We start from the raw sequence: 19,441 nt of genomic DNA on the forward strand, positions 1-19,441 counted from the left end.
CATATCAAGAAAGTGGCTATTTGAACAAGTCAAGCAAAGCAATTATCACGTTATGTTTTGTGAAACCTGGTGCAGAGCCTTAAAGGGTAAAATATTTTAATATCTCTAAAGATGTAAGTTATCTCTTCACATTTTATGTATGTGTATTAAGAAATAGCCCATGACTTTTAGAAATGTCTTCTACATCCCATTATATTGAGAAGGTAAAACATGCTACCAGGGTGTGATAGGTAGGTTTTTCTTGATCCTCTCTGATCTAGAGAAAGTCATCTGATGTGCCCTGGGTGCCTTTCAACACATTAAAACAGCAAAAAACAAGATCAAGAACCAAAACTATAATTGTGACTAATTAAAAGCCTTGTTTTTCTTTTTTTTTTTAAAGTTTATTTATTTTTGAGACAGAGAGAGACAGAGCATGAACGGGGGAGGGGCAGAGAGAGAGGGAGACACAGAATCGGAAACAGGCTCCAGGCTCTGAGCCATCAGCCCAGAGCCCGACGCGGGGCTCGAACTCACGGACCGCGAGATTGTGACCTGAGCTGAAGTCGGACGCTTAACCGACTGCGCCACCCAGGCGCCCCAAAAGCCTTGTTTTTCAAAGAAGAGTTTCGACATATACACGCTTAGTCAGGCAAAATGTCCTTCCTCTTTCCAAGGCCAGCTTTTCTTTGATTCTCTTAATTCCATTCCCTTCAGCCTCTTCAGTGCTCATTCCATTGAATACCCTCCCATTGTCTTTCATGTTCAGTAGCATCTGCTTCATCTTATATATTTTATCTGTTCAGTCACTTAAAATATTTTTTTTAATGTTTATTTACTTTTGAGAGATAGGGAAGAGCACGAGCCGGGGGTGGGGGGGGGGTGGGGAGGTGAGGCAGAGAGAGACACACAGAATCCACAGCAGGCTCCAGGCTCTGAGCTGTCAGCACAGGGCCCAGCATGGGGCTCGAACTCACCAACTGTGAGATCATGACCTGAGCCGAAGCCGGACGCTCAACCGACTGAGCCACCCAGGCGACCCGAATGTCTTTTATGTATTAATCACTGCAGAGTATGTATCAACGAAAATAAAAATAAGGACATATAGTCATAATAATCATGAACATTTCTTGGGCTTTTCACACATTACTTTGCATTATTCTCACAACAACTCACATGCTTGGCATTGCTTGTATGCCCTGGCTACAGAGACAGACATACAGAAAGGAACTTGTAGTAAAGTGTGGTGTTAACATTTGAACTTAGTTCTTGAGACTGCAGAGCAGTGTGGCCTATGCTCTTAAGGAGGTGTGGCTAGGTATAAAGAGGCAGACACAAAAACAGCCAAGTACAGTTCATAACATTTAAATAATGGAAATATTTAAAAGAAGTGATCATAGTCCCCAGGTGCTATAGATAAGATTTTATAGAAGAGGTGATACTTGAATTGAGTTTTGAAGAAAGACTAGGACTTTATAAGGATAACAATTTTTATTATTCCTCCCACAAAACTTTGAAATCATACTTAACTTCTGAGTACACTGATTGCATTAATGGACCCGGTTAAATGGCCTCCCTGTATCCATACTCTTTGCTTTGGGTCTTTGTAGTCCTTTTCCACTCCGATTGTCAGCTTCACCATGTGATTTTCCTGGTCCAATGAGACCAAATATGACTCAAACAGAGTCTTCAAAGCGTTCTGCACATTTATGCTCATGCTTTTGCTTCTTTGCCTTTCCCATGAGGACATACCTGCACCAGTCTGCTAGAGGATGATTCAGTGGAAAGGGCAGGGTCAGCCCTGTTGTCCCTAGTGTCCCAGATGGGTGAGAGAGCCTGGCTAAGATCATCAGATGTCTGAGTCAGCCTTCCTTTCCTTCACCAGCCTCGTTCATGTAGCTGACCCGTGTAGCCAAACCATGAACTTATAAGCAAAAAAAAAAAAAAAAAAAATGTTTTCTGTTTATTGTATGTCACTGAGGTTTTATGATTCTTGTTACAAAGGATTATGGTGGCAAGAGATGACAGATATAACTGCTGTCTGTAACTCATCTCCCAAAGTTAATAGTCCAGTGACATCCATTGTACTTCTGTGATATCACCTGCTGCATATTTCTGTCCTTTTCAATTATTACAACTATTCTAAAATTTTTTTTTTCAACGTTTATTTATTTTTTGGGACAGAGAGAGACAGAGCATGAACGGGGGAGGGGCAGAGAGAGAGGGAGACACAGAATCGGAAACAGGCTCCAGGCTCTGAGCCATCAGCCCAGAGCCCGACGCGGGGCTCGAACTCACGGACCGCGAGATCGTGACCTGGCTGAAGTCGGACGCTTAACCGACTGCGCCACCCAGGCGCCCCTATTACAACTATTCTAGATCAATTACTCTTTGCCGGTACACCAGACTACTATAATCTCCTACTATCTCATTGCCTTGCCTCCAAATTTTTCCCCTTTTCAACTTAACCTACACAAAAGTGATTAGACATTTTGCTTAAAACAGGTTCTGCTATTGCCAGTCGCCTCTTCAAAAACCTTCAGTGGTTTCCTTATTTCCCTAACAGCAAAATCCTCAGCTTTCAATCCCTCCACACCCATCATCTGGTCCCTCATCTTCTAGCTTACCCCTTCATTCTTCTTTTCCCTGATCATGCTGTGCTTCTTTTTGCTATCCAACATTTATCTGATTGCAATTCCCTCCATCAAGAATGCCCTGCACTCCATTTCCAGGCATCTAAACCTTACCATTCCTACATATCTTGAGATCTTCTATCTTTGCCCCAGGAAGCTTTTCCAGCTTTTCCTGATTTCCAAGTCTGAGTCTTCCTCACATTTTAATCCCACTTTTGGGATTCTGAGTGCTCATTCTTTACCACTTATTTGTGTATGGGACTTTGTACATACTACAGTATTCATTTCCCATGATGACCATAACAAAGTACCACAGGCTGGATGCCTTAAAACAACAGAAACTTATCTTTCACCCTCCTGGAGGCTAGAAGTCAAAAATCAAGGTGTCAGCAGGGCCATGTTCCCTATTAAGTCTCTAAGGGAGGGTCTATTCTTGCCTCTTCCAGCTTCTAGGAGCTCCAGGTATTCTGTGGCTGTGGCAGTGTAGCTCCAATCTCTGCCTCTGTCTTTGCATGATGTTCTCCTATCTCTGTGTTTCTGCTTTCATCTGACCTTCTCCCTGTGTGTGTGTGTTTGTGTGTGTGTGTGTGTGTGTGTGTGTGTGTCCAAACTTCCTTCTATTTGGACGCCACTCATACCAGATTAGGGCTCACCCTAATGACTTCATCTTAGCTTGATTACATCTACAAAACCCCTATTTCCGAATAAAATCACATTCTTAGACATTGGGAGTTAGGATTTTAACATATCTTTTTGGTGGTGGCAGTTGGTGGAGGGACACAATTTAACTTCTATACCCAGTATACTTGAGGGCAATCACTAAGTCCTTTTTCATCTTTATCCTTATACCACTCTGACTAGTAAAGCTCTCCCAGGAACAGGGTGCTTTTTTATTTTGTACTTGCTTTGTACGTAACATTTGCTCATTGTGCTGGACTGAATCAAATTATTTACCTAAACATATTTGGAAAAATCATAAGAAATATTCCAAGGCTGCCAAGAAGGATTTATTAAGCATCAGTAATAAAGCCTGATTATTAATCAACACATTTTAAAAATCTCAATTTGGCAGAGAGGAAAGTCCCCAACATGCCACCAGAGACTGGAAAACTCAATTTGGGGAGGCATGAGTGAGGGAAGAAAATAATTATCAGTTGAATATACTTTCAGATGGGTTAATAAACTGTCTAATTTGGAAAATCAGGTTGAAACTATTGTGTTGTCTTCAGCTTTTAAGTAGTAAACTTTTAAAGAGAACATTGAGGCCTCTCATACCCAGAATATGCTCACATGGGGATCAAGGAGCTGAGGTTATAAAAACCAAAAGGCCCAATAAAGAGTCGCCAATATGCCTGTGAAAAGCAAGGGATATGAGGACTCACTAATCTTTTCAGTCAAGCTATCTGCTCGGGAAGAACAACAGTAGTGGCACCGTCTTTGCAAGCACAAGCCAAGAAAATTGTGTCTAGGTGTCACAAGACAAATCAGAATAAGTTTTCCATATGCTTGTTTTCCATATTCTGAACTGTCGCCACAGGAAGGCAAAGGACAACTCAAACTGCTGCCTCACAAGGGAGGCAATTGGTACAGAGATGGCCCCAAAGGGAGCAGGACTGAGAGCTTGATTAGCATGTAAGGTCTTGACTTGCAGAATTAAATTTGCTGCTGGTCATCAGTTGGACGGGCTCTCCTTAACCAGCTTGTTAAAGGGAGTTTTGCTGGATGAAGACTGAGTAGGCACACAAATGATAGGTGAAACTAGAAATTGTAAAGAAAAAGTGATAGTTTCGTAGGGTAAGCACAGATTTAGACCAGTATTTGGGTCTGGGATCTGCCGCTTATGAACGACAACCACGAGCATGAGCAAGTTCCGTTGTCTCTCTGAACCCCGCTTTTCTCATTTGTAGGTTGGAGGCAGCACTACTTTGTAGGAATTAGAATTCAGTGAAAATATGTATTTAAAATGCTTAACTCTTAGAAGCCATGCAATGAATACTAATTACTGTTACTATTATCATTCTATTGGAAACAAAAATTCAAAGTATTTATCTATCACTTATCATGGAAAAATCCTGATACTTTTTCATAATTTAGGTTCATATTTAATTTTTAATTAAAAAATATTTGTTTTATTTTTGAGAGAGAGTGAGCAAGTGGGGGAGAGGCGGTGGGGGGGGGCGGACAGAGGATCTGAAGCGGACAGAGAGAGCCTGATGTGGGGCTTGTACTCATGAATGGTGAGATCATGATCTGAGCTGAAGTCAGACTCTCAACCAACTGAGCTACCCAGGCACCCCAAGCTCCATGTTTTAGAGTAAACAGGTGTGATGGTTGACAGTTACTGGTTTTACTTGTAAAGTAGAGGTGAATCTTTACTTTAACTGACATGAAAATTGAATAGAAACTTGTCCTTAAAGTTAAAAAAATAATTATATTGAAACTACAGAAGTAACTATTAGCAGAAGCTAGAGATACAATTTCAAATTATGCACAATCACAAATGATAAGACTAGCCATCCTTTAGGTGATGCTTATTATGTATCAGACTCAGCTTCTAAGACCTTTATATATAGCAACTCACTCAAATTCAGCCTGAGCTTAATTAATTTAGTATACAACTGGGGGAACTCTACCAAGCGTATCTGATGAACCAGAAAGACTGTTCTGGGTTCTGTGTCTGTTCAACCTGGAAGTTTGCTACTAGATACGGGGTTGTCAAACTTATTTTGTAAATGAACAGATGGTAAATCATTTGGCCTGTGAAGGTTATATAGTCTAACTACATAACTTTGCCATTATGGCCTAAAAGCTACTTTTCATAAACAAATAGATATGGCTCTATTCCAATACAACTTTATTTGGGGACATTGAAATTTGAATTTTATATGATTTTCAAATGTTGCAAAATATTCTTTTGATTAATTGCCACCATTTGAAAATATTTAAAAAATTAGTTTGCAAGTGGTAACAAAAAGGCAGCCAGCAGCTGGATTTGGTCTGGGAGACAGCGATTGACAAATCCTGTGTTAGACAAGCGAATAAGGATATATTAACTAAGCACTTATGGAAAGACTGCATTAAATAACAGGAAGTAGCGCAACAGGTGTCATTTCCTTTACCTCTGTAATCATGGAGCTTATGGAACTACTTTCTGTATCTAGTTAGACAGCAGATCTACTCAAGTGAGTCTTTCATACGTGAAGAAGTAGGAGATTTGGAGCCACAATCACATGCCTGCAGAAATGTCAATTTGAGTACAAATATGTCCTCAAAATGTAACAGAACTTTCTTGGTACCTCAAAATCCTTTCTATAGTAATTGACCACTCAGTCCTGAGCCATTCAGTCCTCTGCCTGTTCTTCCAGGTTGTATCTAAATTCTGAAAGATTATGTAACACTAAGGCAAAGCACCATGTGTGGTGCTTGGCCCTCATCAAGCCATACTTGCATCTGTTAAAGTGTCATGGTCCATAGTCCAGTGACAGTCCGTGGTCATTGTTAACCCTCCATGATGACACGATGAACATCCAGTTTCCTGTCTTGTCTGTAGTGATAGCTGTGTTTCTTTCTATATCCTCTTTATCTGTACTTTGAGGTTCAAACCTCAAGTTCACCAAATCTTCCTCACTTAAATTCCCCCCTTCCCCCCTCCCCCCAACTGGGGGCTCTTGAAGTGTTGAACTGCTCTACTGTACTACACTGGGATTGTGACAAACTCAGCATTTGTGTCCCCAGTACCGTCATCCATGCAGCCATCTCTGTACTAAAGCTTGCACACTGTAGTGGGATGGGGGTCCTGCAAATCTGCCACCTCCGGGGCTCATAATGAGAAGTGGGGTACACATCCTCTTTACTTTTGGACCCCAAACCTATTGAAGGTTCTATTGCCCCGTGTTCCTCAAGGCCCACATCATCCTTCCATGTGATCATTCTCAAGTTCAGCTTCATTTCCAGTTCAGAGGGATTCTTTTTTTTAACCACTGGAATAGCAAAAATCTGCTATGATATCTCATGCATTCTTCTGAATATGTTCTTTTTGGCATTAGCTTTGTGCTTTGATTCCTTCAGCATCTGGCCTTTTGAGATTGAAAAGCTTTTTCTTTAAAACTGCTGCCCCACTATATATTTCCAAAGTCATTTTGAAACTCAAAAGCTAAAAATGGACTCTATTCCCTCTACCTCCTCACACAATCCTTTAGTGACCTCATCTTGAGGGCACGGGGTATAGGTTGCCCTCTTTTATGTGTGAATGGAGGAAAAAGTACCGGGACCACAGATAAATCCTCAGCTAGTATATGGGATCGTTACCAGAGCACTGCTGTATCTGCCACTATGTTCTGATGAACCAGCTGTACACCCAGCATATGGTGAGATGAAGCCCACTCCAGAGTCCACAGGAACATTCCTTTGAAACATTTGCCTGAGAGCCCGGAATTTAAATTTAAATCCTTGAGTGAAAGAATATATTTGGAATGTGTTAGATTCCCTGCCACATCTCCAAAGGAGGCAGATAGCCAAAAATTCTCATGGCTTTTCTTCAAGTTTTGTCTTTGGAAGTCAACATAGCCTGTTAACTGTGCTTAAGTTATGTATTGCCAGCATTGATTTCTATTTTATCTTCTACATTAATTAATTGAGTCCTTGGTTTTGTGAGCAAAAGCAAAAGAATGTGGTTCCCATGAGTTTCATGCCTCAAATAATAAAATGTTGTCAAAATTAAGAACAGAAAAACAGAAAACATTGTCTATTGAGCATGAAACGTCAAAGACATATGATGGTTTTGTTTGATTCTTTGAAGGTTGAAAACTTGTTTTATGTTTAAGCCATGAAGGAAGAGCTGACATGTAGATCAAACAGAATTTTAATGCCAGCCTTCCTTGCAATCTGACTGTAAGGAGCACTATGAAAAGCACTATACTGAGTCTCATGTATTGTGATTTGACCAAAATTATGAAGCTTTAAGTTACCATGGGGAGGCCTCACATCTTTCTTCATGAGCTGTAGAATGTTTGAGGAGACAAAAAATTGTTAACCTACTAACTGTCGTCAAGTCAAATTTGATCATCCCATGTTATTGACAGTCTCAAATAAGAAGACTTCATAATTAACAATTTTTCTACTGTTTTTGAAATGTGAACAGTAATTTTTTTTATCTTTCAGAAATCTTTTTGGTTTCCGTATTCGCTTTTGTCAATCATTCTGAATGTGGGTGGTGGGTTTGTTTTGTATAAATTCTACTCATAACCTAAAAAGTAAATCAAAGCCGTCAGGTTCACAAACCTTTTCTATTATCTTAAATTAACAATTCCAGAAAGTCCTGCAATTCATGGGACTTGGTGAAAAGAGATTAGAGCTTTTCAAACATTTTTACAAAGTTGGCTTTAATTTTATGAAACTGCTTCTAATTTAGGAAAATTATTTATCTTCTCACAAACATCTAAGTGCTCTGTTCAATTAACGCGACTTTGGCCACCCATGACAAAGTTTATCCACTGGTTATCTCACTTGCAAAAATGATATTGATGGAATGTGTGATAAGCTCTGGTTCCTTCAAGTGATACTTAATCTCGAGCCAATCCTAAAATAGAAGCAAAAAAAAAAAAAGAAAAAAAAAGAAAAAACAAACCCTGTGATCCCTAACAACTGATTGGGGATGACATTTCAAGCTTTGAGCTGGAGATGGCAGTGATTGGGTCTTGACCAGGAGCTTTAAATTTTCAGGTCCTCCTCTGAGCATGTTTGTTAAACACACAACTAAGCTGCCAGGTTAGCTGACATTAGCTCCCTACTGTCTACAATTTTGGACATCATACTGACTTACCCATCTTTTGGCAAGGATGGGCACAGCCAGACCTGGTGTGTGAAACTGTTGACAGATGAGCAGTCCTGCATATACTGCAGAAGCCAGAACAAAAGAGCTAATCGTCTGTGGCAGTGAGGGTGAGGTAACTTGCCTTCCTTCCTAAGTAAACAGATGGAAAGAGTTTGCAGTTCATTACTTTCCAAGGTAACAATTTATTCCATTTCTGTGTTTTACAGTAATAGACCCAAAAGTTCTTCTCTTGGGGAAATTTTATTTTTTCGTTAATTATTCTACCCAAACAACTAGAGAGCTGAGTCTTCTGGGGATAGATGCAGTGAAGTCAAAGTTAATTAGTTTTCTCACAGTGCACTGCTTTTGGGTAAAATATCACTGCAGGGGCACACCAACAGTCAGATTACTGGATCAAATGCTGTGTTCCTGGAAAGGCAGAATTCTATCGGAAAATCTGCATAGAAGTAATATTTCACCTTCCTTGAGGGTTAACAGCATTTGATACTCACCTTGGAGTTTTCCTTGGAGTAATTTCTTTCATCTCCACTTTATCTTTCCTTTAAAATGTCAGATGGTAAAGGAGAATGATGGAGTGGCCTGCAAGTCCCTAGTGGACTCAAGAACCATGCTCCAATTTAACTATAACATAAAACTCACAAATCAAATGCAGTTTATTTTTCTCTTATGATTGTGAAAGTTATACATTCTGCAAAATATCAAGGCTAAACAAAGAAATCTACCTTCATGATCTTTTGTCATTTCATAGGTGGATGTTCAAATCAGCTATCAGCATTGCATGAATACATCGATGGCACAAAAATGAGCTTTTAAATTAAATGTTTGTTCCTTTCTTATCTGCTTATGGGCTGATCACATGCAAGCATGCCAAATGAATGATTTACATTAGGAAAATATAAAGCTTCAGCATTGAGTATTGTTCCCAAGTAATCCTATTATTAACTTATTAAGCATGTGTCTTGTAATGGACTCAAGATTTCTGTCACACAAAAGAATAGCATCATCATGTACTAAAGAAATAGACAAAGTATGAACATTGAACTCTACTGAAGGCAAGTTACACATTGATACCTTCAAGTCAAGGTCTAAGAAAGATTGCCATGTAATTAAGGAAAAAATTCTGAAGATAATCACCTCAGGCATGTCTTTGTTAATTTAAAAAATAAATTAGCAATTAAAAACCAGGTAAGTAGCTAAAAACAGACACCTCCTTCAACAAGTTCACTTCTCTATTCAACTCATTTCTTCCTTAGGAAATAACAGATAATAAAGCCCCAGAAAACCAGGGTCCTTTTCAGTTTTTACAGCAACTTTTTCCCTTCTTGCCTCCATTTTATACAATGATTCCATATAGTAGTAAACACTTGAGCATCTAAAATCTTCACTGCAAGAAAATTACCTTCTTCAATGAGGTTTTCAAATTTCAAACCTGAGGACTTAGTATCTCTCTTGTCTGTATTTTTATCTGTGTAAAGAAAAAAAGAAAGCATTTTCCACAAAATTAGGGCCTTCAGAATATCTGGTGACTTCTTAGAGTTTACTAGCTTAATTCATGGACGGATCAGTGAAAGAGGAGATAAAGGAGAAAGAGTGTTCATAAAAGTGTCAAACAAGTGCCTTCTACTCATTTTCTTCACACAGCTGACAAGAGCAAAAGTGTAGTCATTAATTCTGTGCCACAATTATAGTTGCTTTCTTTATATTTGTCCTGAGTAAGGCCAGCTTATCCTGTTTCATCTAAAACATTTAAAAATGTTTATTTATTTTGAGAGAGAGAGAGAGAGAGAGAGAGAGAGCCTGAGCAGGGGAGGGACAGAGAGAAGGGGAGAGAGAGACTCCCAAGAGGCTCCATGCTGTCAGTGCAGAGCCCCCCATGTGGAGCTCGAACTCACAAACCATGAGATCATGACGTGAAATGAAATCAAGAGTCAGGTGCTTAACCGACTGAGTCACCCAGACACTCCATCCTGCTTCATTTTTTAATACTGTAATTTGATACTGTAATTAGCCCATACCTTAATAAGGATTCCTGCCATCTGTGCTTTTGCAAAATCTGATACACAAAATATGAGACTGTTGACAGCCTGATAAGCATTCTTATGATAATACTGGAGCAAACTGAGTTCCGTTTCCAATTATGATATAAAATAGTAGAATTTGTATTTCTTTTAAGATGAGAATTAATTCACTACGATGAAATATCTGATCTGGTGTGGCCATGTCAGACCCATTCTTTGAACTTTCAGGAATTATGGAAATAAGAAGCTTTTCCCTGAGAGACCAGTGGTACGATGGTATGCAATTGTGAAAATGATAGAATTGAACAATTCAGATTCAGCGCTAGTTTTCTGTGTTAGTAGTTTCCACAAAAGAACAAATCTAATATTGAGATTTTAAAATCTGTGCCTATTTTTAAATCAAGTCTAAAGAGAGTAAATATCAAGAAAAAAATACAAGTTAGTGGTAACACTATGTATAAAGCGTCCAGGATCTCCTCCAGGCCAATGCTAGAGCAAGATGTATAATCATGTTTGAAGCCAATAAACAGCCTAGGGATGGAAAGGATGAAGATCCCTCTGCTCTGTAGGGCTTTCCACCTGTCTTTTCATAGCACTTTGTGATTGATTGCACTCACTTATTCAGAAAATATTTATTGAGAACCTACATCATGCCAAATATCAGGCTAGGCTGTGGGCATCCATTAATACCCTCATGGAGGTTAGCATTTCTCTCTCACTAGCTGTCATGAAAAAATTGCACAATTAAATGAAAGCACACAATTAAAAATCAATTTGATAGGTGCTATTATATTTACAACAACAGTTTAATGAGACACCTTGACAGAGTTTATCAAGTCTGGGAGGCAGGGAAGGATATTCTGAGTAAGCCATAGTTGAAGTAGGGCTATAAGTACATGCAGATGGTCTTACCGCAGAGGGGAGATTGGTCACATAAGGTCTTAAAAAAGCCTCTGCTTAGCTGTACTGGACTGTGAGAGCTGAGTCTAGAGAGGCAGGCTAGATAACGCAGGGCTGTTTTATACGGAGAATTTTCCTCCTCATCTTTAAAGCAATGCAAAGCCATTGAAGTATTTTAAGAGGGTTAGGAGTCTGCAACAATCATATTTGCAAATTTAAAAGATCATTCTGAATATAGAGAGGTGAATAAATGTGAAAAGAATCACTCATTATAGTGGGCAAGGGGAAAGGAAGGAAAATAAAACACTCAGTTTTAATATTAAAATGGTCTGGTTTTAGGTAAGTGTAATAGAGAAACCTCACTTGTTTAGATCATCTGTCCTAATACTTAAATAACATAACAGGGAGAAAAGTATAAACTCCTGAGGACTAAAAGGACTATTATGTTAATGAATTAAAATTAAATCTAATTCATATTAGCTATATGAAATTGGGATTGATTAACTTGCTTGTTAAAATTATAAGTGTCTGTCTATAAAGGTAATATAATCTAGGAGTATGTTTGACGATCACACAATTTTTTTTTGAGATTTTATTTTGAAGTAATGTCTATACCCAGCATGGGCTCAAACTTACAACTCCAAGATCAAGAGTCTCATGCTCCACTGACTGAGCCAGCCAGGTGCCCTGACTTTCACACAATTTAAAAGAGATTAAAAATAAATTATTGTTTTCAAATGATGCCACCTTTAGTAAAACTGTAGGGTCCTCTTAACACATCACTGTCCTCTAAAATGAATTACAAGCAGAGTGCTGATTGTGATAATGTTAGTGGTTTCTCCTTCTGAACCATGTACTGCCATTGGGTCTGTAACCACAATTTATAAATATAAATTTATATATTTATATATATATATAAAGAATTGAAGTACATTTTCATAAGAGGGAAGATGACACCATAGTGTTTCTCAGGGAACGTATTTTATGGATCCACTCAACAAACATATATTGAGCAACGAGAGAGCTCTCTTTTAGGAATAAAGGATACAGCAAGTAACAAAACAGATTAATAGCCTGACCTCATGAAATTTATACTCTAATAAGACCAGGAACAAATATGTAGATCAAAATATATAGTAAAATGTGTAAAATGTTAGTAGTAATAATTGTTGTACAGATAAATAAAGCAAGAAAACAGGATTGGGAATTGAAGGAGAGTGTGTTTGCAATTTGAAACATGGTGGTTAGGAAAAACCTCACTAAGAAGGCATTTCAGTAAAGATTCAAGGGAATCAAGGGAGCTAGTGATGAGGATATCCAGGGAAAGAACATTCCAGGCTAAGGTAATGTCAAATACAGAGTCTGAAGTGGCAGCATGCCATGCACGGTTACAAAACAGTAAGGAAGCTGATTTGACTTTCGTGCAGTGGGTGAAGGGTGAGTGGTAGCATGAAACACTAAAGTTATTGAGTTGCATGATGTTGTAGGGCATCATAGACCATTGAAAGGACTTTGGATTTTACTCTGAACACAGAAGTGAGATCTAACCTAACAGACCTGCTCTGACCATTGTGCTGAGAATAGATTGAAGAAGAACAAAGGTCAAAGTCAAAAGATCAGTTGGAAAGCGATCTAAGTAATCCAGATGAGAAGTTATGGCAACTTGGACCTGAGGGCTCCTTGAAAGGCTCTGGTTGGACTCTAAATATATTTTTGAAGGTAGAGCCAACAGGATTTGCTAATGAATTAGATGTAATAAGGAAGAGGAAGAGGAATCAAGAATTCTAGGATTTTTGGGGTGCCTGGGTGGCTCAATTGGTTAAGCATTCGACTTCAGCTCAGGTCATGATCTCATGGTTCATGGGTTCAAGCCCTGAGTCAGGCTTTGTGCTGACCGCTCAGAGCCTGGTGCGTGCTTCCGATTCTGTGTCTCCCTCTCTCTCTGCCCCTCCTTCGCGCATGCTCTGTCTCTCTCTCTCTCTCTCAAAAATACATAAACATTAAAAAAAATTTTTTTAATTAAAAAAAAAAAGAATTCTAGGATTTTGTCCCGACGACTTGGAAGGAAGTGGTTGTTGTTAACTGAGATGAGAAATATGGGTCATTTCTGTTGTTGTTCTGTTAATGGTGGTGGGGAAGACCTGGACTCAGTTTTGAACATGCTAAATTTGAGATGTCTATTATAGTTACCCAAGCTTATAATATGAATATAAATGTCAGGGTAAAGGTTCAAGCTAGAGACATGACTTTGGAAGAGAATATAGTATATAAAACCATGAGACTGGGTATAATTATCAGGTATAGATAAATTCAAGGACTGAGAAGAGTTTCAAGGAAATTTTATGTTTTTATTTATTTATTTTTTTTATTAAATATATTTTATTGTCAAATTGGTTTCCACACCACACCCAGTGCTCATCCCAATAGATACCCTCCTCAATGCCCATCACCCATTTTCCCCTCTCAAGGACATTTTAATATTAGGAGGTCAGGGAGCAGAAGAGGAGCAAGTAGACTGAGAAAGAGGAAATCCATGGCTTGCATTGTTTCTACTACTGTCTGCATCATCCATAAGTATGAGAAGCTGTGAAACAGCTTCTTGAAGTCATTGCTGAGGGGCTGGCCAGGAGCTGACATCTTAGCAGGGAAAGGAACTGTTCTTCAGGATACAACGGAGGCACTCTGCTCACCATCACTCCCAGTGACTCACTTAGGAAAAATGTATGCTTCTATCTCTACTACTTTAGGCTCCATGGTCTAGAAATTTTGTTTCCTAAGAGGACATACTTCTACCAGAAGACAAAATAAAAGCTGCAATAAACTTAAGCTATGGCTGATGCCCTCTGAGTTTGGATTCTTTGTGTTGGGAGAACAGCAGGTCAAAGAAGGACTCATCATGACATCAGACAGTAGAAGAACCAGGAGAGTATGATGTTGTAATTCAACTGAATGTAGTGGTTGAATCAGGAGGAAGTTATCAACTGCCAAATGCCTACTTGTTAAATCAAGGAAATGTAGCCTGAAAAGTTGACCTTGTACTTGATAAAATGGAAGTCACTGGGGGTCTTGGTAAAAGTCATGTCAGTAGAATGGTAGATGGAAAATTCAATTTAATTTAATTTTATTGGGTTCAGGAAAAGGTGAAAGAAAGAATCATACAGTGAGTAGAGACAACTATTTAGAGGACTTTGCTCCAGAGGAGAAATAAGTAGGTTGCTAGAGGAAATAATGGGTCTGTGGTTGGAGGGAGAGATGGAATCAAAATGGTAAAAGCATACTAAGGAGAGATCATGTAGAGACAGAATAAATGGTGAGGAGGGATTTAGCTGAAGCAGTTTTCTTAGATAAACAAGAAGGAATGGGATTTAGTGTTCCAATGAGAAGATTGGCCTGAGGAGCACAAATAGTTCACCCGTAGTCATGGGAGAGAAGGCAGAGCATACATGCACAAATGAAGGGAGGGACAGACATAAAGGAAGGGCTTTACGGAGTTCTGCTATAAATTCTCAGTAAAATAGGAGGCAGGAGTATCAGCTGAGAGTGGGTTGCAGTTGATGGGAGTTTGAAGGAAGCTAGCACTGTAGGCCATTTTTTTCCTACTTTTTCATATTTCATTTTCAATTCATCATAGAATTCTGTGCCCAACACATTGAGAATCCAACCACTTTTCATCACCTACACTACCACCTCACCAGTTCAAATCAAACTAGTCCTCTTCTGGATTATTGGAGTCATATCCTAATCGGTGTCTTGCTTTCTCACCCTTGGTCTCTCTATGATCCATTGAGAAAAACAGCCAGAAACAACCTTTAAAACCATGTCAGATGACATCACTCCTCTGCTCAAAGCCTCAGTGGCTTCCCATCATACTCAGAACAGAAGCCCAAACCTTACAATGAATTTACAAGGACTTATGTGGTTTTAGCCCCTGCTTCCTCTGGGACATAATCTCTAATCACTCTACCCCTTGCTCACTGGACACTTTGGTGTTCCTAGAACATACCTGATGTATTCCTTCCTTTGGGATCTGCACTGCCAGATCCTCTGCCTGGAAAGCACTCCCATGGATATTTGCATGACTAGGCACCTGACCTACCTACCAAAATTTTCATATAACGTCCTTCCAGTAAGCACATGTTCCTTTTCCTCCTTTCCCCCCCATACTATTTGAATATTTCTAATATTAAAAAAATTTTTTAAGCTTATTTGTTTATTTTGAGAGAAACAGACACAGTGTGAGCAGGAGAGAGAGAGAGAGAGAGAGAGAGAGAGAGAGAGAGAGAGAAAGAGAGAGAGAGAGAGAGAGAGAGAATCCCAAGCAGTTCTGCACTATCAGTGCAGAGCCCAACGCAGGGATCTAATGCATGAAACTCTGAGATTATAACTTGAGTCAAAACAGAGAGTTGGATGCTTAACCAACTGAGCCTCCCAGGAACCCCTCTAATATTTTGTATAATTTCCTTATTTTTAAATTGTCTTCCCCTGCTAGAATATAAACTCCATAAGGGCACAGGTTTTTGTGTTGATTCTGGCTGTACCATAGTTCTTAGAACAGTACCTGGAATTTAGGGAGCACTCAGTAAATATTTTTTGAATGAATGGCAGAGAGAGAGTAAATGGATTAAAGAAATACAAGAGGATTAATTGGCAGCATTAAGGGCCCACTTGAGACTAGCAATGACACATTTAACTTCCAACACGGGATGTGCTGTTAGGAGTAATTGATAAGATGCTTGGGGTTGTTGAAAGGGTAAGGAAGGGTTGAGTTAATTCTGGAGGTCGTGTAGCAGTAACAATAAACAATCATGTATAAGTTAATTGCCTTATAAGGTGTGTGGGTATGGTTAGCTTCTGGGTTTTTCTTTTGCTGTATATAGGTTTGGGGCTAGCACTAAATTGCTTCTGAAGAAAGCTTATTGATTTGAAGCTGTGGCAAATTATTGGCCTTTCTGGAGCTTCTTTTTGTGCTCATCTGCCTCTGAGTGAAATAAGCTGTTGGCAAATATTTTGCCAAAGTAGAGAGTTTTAAAGACTCTAACATTGGAATAATCTGAAAACAAAACAAAATAAATTGTTTATTTCTCTTAAAAACAACCTTTGTACGTGTGTGTGTGTGTGTGTGTGTGTGTGTTATTTATGCCCTAATATTGAAAATACCACAGAGCCCATGGAATGGCTCCCTTAATAGCATATAGAGTTTCTGTACAGGCTCACTTCCTGGACTTCAAGCTGCCTGGATGACTCTGTGGTGTCACTATCGTCCTCACTTTATTATATTCAAGAAAAAAGTGATGAATTTGGTTTAGACCATATATAGAATGAAGATATGGTAGGGGTGCCTGAATGTCTCAGTTGGTTAAGTATCCTACTCTTGGTTTTCAGATCAGTTCATGATCTCACGGTTTCATGAAGTCAAGTCCCACAACAGGCTCTGTGCTGGAAGCATGGAGCCTTCTTGGCATTCTCTCTTTCCCTCTCTCTCTCTGCCCCTCCCCCACTCATGCTGTCTCTGTCTCTCTCTCCAAATAAATAACCTTAAAAAAAGAATAAAGATATGACAGTGCTTTCATGTATAAATGTTAATACATTTTCTTTCTTTGAGGAAAAAAGATGCATTTATTTCTCTTCTTCAACTATCCTCTCTCTCCTTTGCTTTCTCTCTCTTTCTCTCTCTGTCACACACACACACACACACACACACACACACAGTCATAGCCAGAAAATTTGCATGTTTTCAAATGATTAGAAAATGTAGCTTACGCAATTTGGAAATCTTAACTTTCTTCAAGTTTGTATAACAGGAGTGGGGTGTGTGTGTATAATTCACTTGCAGCCAACCAGCAGAAGTAGAAGCCCAGGGGCAATCTGCTGGAGAGACCCATTTGCTAAATATTGGCTCACCCTTTTAATATCAGCTTTTCCCTTTAAGTTAAAGCATTACTTACAATAAAGTGATCTACTCTAAAAGTGAAAAATATCATAGCAGAAAGTCAAATAACCCATTAATTCCTCCAACTTTAGGCACCAGATGATGTAACCAACAATATTTAACTTTACATTTTTGAAAAAAGAAAAAAAAATCCTTGAAATAATGTAGTTTTAAGAATGAAGGGCTAAATTAAAAAAATTTAAATAGAATTACTTTGGGGGATGTTATTTTGTGGAAGACAGCATGATGTCATTTTTAATCACAGAAAAAACCCTTTCTCCTGCTGTTCATTTTAGTGAAGAGAAAATTAATTTATAATCCCTTTGATGGTCTTTGTTTTCATTAATTTAATTTCCATTACATGTTGAGATCAGAGATGCTGAAAGAGATGTCAGTGACATCATCCTTCAGTTGTAAAACCAGCCTGGTGGGGACTTTTTTTTTTTTAATTTAAAGAGGATCGTGTAGCAATTTTCCTGCACTAAATAGTAAACTGCAGAAAATACAACAGAACTCGTATACTGAAGAAAAATAAAGGAAAACCTTAAGGAAAAGTTTATATTTATATTAGAAAAAAATAGCTTTAGCTGTGACATTGCCTTTTTACAGGAATGGAAATTGAATAGTCATCCTTAGGTAGTGATTCTCGGTGTGCAGCTGTATGCGAATCACCTGCACTTTTGGGTCATATGGATGCTCTTGTGCCTTTTCAGTGGAGGTGAGGATTCAGGGATGGGATGCTGCCAGGGATCTGCATTTTCACAAAGATTTCAGATAATTCTCATTCAAGTGCTCTATGGTTTGAGAAACACTGTCCTAAATGGTAAACATTTATTTTTTCTGTTCAGCCCAGCCAAGCCCAGGTGTCCTCACTTTCCAGCCTGAGACTCATCAGAGTTTTTTTGTTTTCAAAGAAACATGAGGAGAAGAGACACACAAATAAGCAATCTTTCTTTTCTGTAAGGAGAATTAAAGGCTCAAATGACAAATGGTTGCTTCATGGAACATCTTACTGTGAACGACTTTTGTTCATTTTATAAATGTGTCATGTCCTCATATATAAATTGTATAAATTGATACTGGAAGGTCAGGAGAGAGTATGAGAACAGAGGGCACTGGGGTCCTTGGGGGCTGCAATGTTAAGAAAGGAGGAAGAAGGACACAGAAAGAGAAGGCTGGAAGCTGAAGAAACTTTCAAAGGCTTTACAAGTATGCATAAATTGTATATTCAATATTCACTTAGGCAAGAGATAAATAAAAGGTCTGCAGTGAAGGATTTCTGGTCTCTTAGCGCTACAAACAGAATTTTCAAGTTTTATGATTTGTTTGCTCATTGTGGTTGGTATTGTATAACTTTGTATGACTTTATATAAAGTCTTTTCCTTGTATAATGGAATTTTTGTCTCAGATAATTCATTAATTCAGACTTCTTTGGATATACAACATACAAATAAACAAGAATCTGCCTACAGATTTCCTTCCTCCCTTCTCTCCCTCCCTCTATCCTTCTCCTCTCTCTCCTCATCCCTCCCTCCTCTTCCTTCCTTTCTTTCTCCTCTTCTCCTTCTCCTTCTGCCCCTCCCCTCTTCATCCCTTTCTTTCTCCTTCTCTTCTTCTTCCTCCTCCTCCTCTTCCTTCTTCCTCTTCCTCCCTCCCTCTCATACACACACACACACATATACACATGCATTTGAGACATGTTTAATTAGGCAGTTTACTTGTTTCTGGCTTGGTAGTGAAAATTGGGCATCATCTTGTGCCCTGTTGTAATTGGCGAAAGACTGATTTCAGCATTTCCATAGAGGGAAAGAATTAGATTGTATAAAGGCGTCAGGAATAATAATATTGCAAAAGGAGGCATGAAATCAGAATGAGTGATTAAGAACAGGCAGAGGAAGAATTTTGTCTTTTTTTAAACACATGCAAAAAAAAAAGAAAACATAACAGAGGTAGGAAATCAAAATGAATATTGGAGTGTCTAAACTTTGTTATAAAGGTGAGTTGGTTAAAAGATGGAGGGATGTGTTCAATATCCTCTTTCTCTGGTTTCATTTAGTATCCCATCCACCCTGAGCTCTTGGAGATTTCAACGTCAACAAATGGCTTTATGATTTCAATTTGAGAAGTGCTGGCAGGGATTGATTTGGCA

Source organism: Lynx rufus, unplaced genomic scaffold (genome assembly GCF_022079265.1).
Source record: "Lynx rufus isolate CCGP_SWC_20201006 ecotype Redwood Valley unplaced genomic scaffold, mLynRuf1.p SCAF_3, whole genome shotgun sequence".
Classification (NCBI taxonomy): domain Eukaryota; kingdom Metazoa; phylum Chordata; class Mammalia; order Carnivora; family Felidae; genus Lynx; species Lynx rufus.